We start from the raw sequence: 556 nt of genomic DNA, 5'->3' as shown, positions 1-556 counted from the left end.
AGGCGGCTGCGTGGCTCAGTGGGTTGAATGTCCAACATCGGCTCAGGTGGTGATCTCATGATTCACGAGTTCTAGCCCTGCTTTGTGCTCTGTGCTGACAGCTCAGAGCCTGGAGCCTGCTTTGGATTCTGTGTCTCCCTCTCTCTCTGCCCATCCCCTACTTGTGCTCTGTCTCTCAAAAAAAAACAAACATTTTTAAAAAAAGAACCACATGCCATCTGTACAAAGCTGCTCACGGCAATACAGTCCTGGAGGAGACACACCCCAATAATATCCAACACCAGAGCCTGGCCAGGAAAATACAGCGTGTGAACCAAAAGGAAAATCCTCTGAAATAATACGTATCAGGTTAAACCATATGAAATTGCCATTTTGCAGGTTAATGATAGTCAAATATTAATTTGGTATGGTTACAGCTGAATAAAGTAGGGCAGTCATTTTCAAAGTGTGGTTCACAGACTTACAGCGTTGGGGTGGGGCTCCCAAAACCCTGTCAAGAGGAACAGGGGGTAGGGGCGCCTGGGTGGCGCAGTCGGTTAAGCGTCCGACTTCAGCC

Source organism: Herpailurus yagouaroundi, unplaced genomic scaffold (assembly GCF_014898765.1).
Source record: "Herpailurus yagouaroundi ecotype Mexico unplaced genomic scaffold, PumYag 222, whole genome shotgun sequence".
NCBI lineage: Eukaryota > Metazoa > Chordata > Mammalia > Carnivora > Felidae > Herpailurus > Herpailurus yagouaroundi.
This window is presented reverse-complemented; position numbering follows the sequence as displayed.